We start from the raw sequence: 1,029 nt of genomic DNA on the forward strand, positions 1-1,029 counted from the left end.
TATATAAGGTTAATGCTGAGGATTTGGTAGCATTATAGTCTTCTAAACAGTTCTTAAACTGCTTAAAATCAAAAGTATATCAGATAGAGAATGTCTTGGACCAATGAAATAGAAGCAATACATATGTTTATTACTGGTATAATGATCCTCACAAAATAAAATTTTGGGAAAAAAAAATGTCAGATATGAAGGTTAAATAACAGCTATCTCTGAGATAAGCTTATCAAATAGTTAAATTTAAGTTGACAAGGTATTAAGCGTTGTGCATACAGTGATTTTCCATGACTATTCACCAAACTTTCTCATTTGGCTCCTTGATTTGGTCTGAAGTGGTTGTACCACTTTTTGATCTGGGTTTGCCCATGGCATCATAACCAAAAGCCTACTGAATTTTCTGGATGGTTTGAGCTTGAGTATCACCAAGCATTTGGGAAAATTTGATACATTTGTTGGAAACAAAAACCCAACAGTCACACACTACACATCTGTACTCTAAGCATAACAGTCAGGAACTGACATAGACTACAGCTGCAAAAGGAAAGGGTGGCACTACCTCCCACGCATAGAATTTTGCCCAAGTGGCATTAGCTTTGGTGGGAAAAAATAAAACCGGATACTTTCTGAATGCACCTCATACAGTAAACAGTTCTTTTAAACTTTGTATTATTTCAAAACCTAACAATATACACAGATGTAGCTGTGTATTTAAGAAGCTTGCTCACTGGGCAACACCTTGGGCAAGTGTTTTCAACTATAGCCCCAGGCCGACAAATGCCTTCTGAATTAATTTAGTTGGAAAACAACTGTATGGAAGCCTATTGTATTGTATATTGTATATATATATATATATCTATCTATAAATATTTTGCTGATCCCTTAATTATATTTATAAATATATGAACTTTTTTTGAATAAGTTCTCCACCAATAATGGTGCTTTCATACCGTTGGGCTTGGTAAAAATTATTAATTATTAATTGATTTATTAATTAATAAATTGATAATTCCTTTACCCTTTTAATTTGTAATA

General features: G+C 32.8%; 1 protein-coding gene across 1 annotated transcript in view; it reads right to left on the reverse strand.

Annotated features, from left to right (window-relative positions):
* The window catches only part of LOC106868480 (alpha-1,6-mannosylglycoprotein 6-beta-N-acetylglucosaminyltransferase A), a 15,542-nt gene that overhangs the window by 12,704 nt on the left and 1,809 nt on the right, over positions 1-1,029 (reverse strand). The gene's annotated exons all lie outside the window — the stretch shown is intronic.

This window comes from Octopus bimaculoides, chromosome 24 (assembly GCF_001194135.2).
Source record: "Octopus bimaculoides isolate UCB-OBI-ISO-001 chromosome 24, ASM119413v2, whole genome shotgun sequence".
Classification (NCBI taxonomy): Eukaryota; Metazoa; Mollusca; class Cephalopoda; order Octopoda; family Octopodidae; genus Octopus; species Octopus bimaculoides.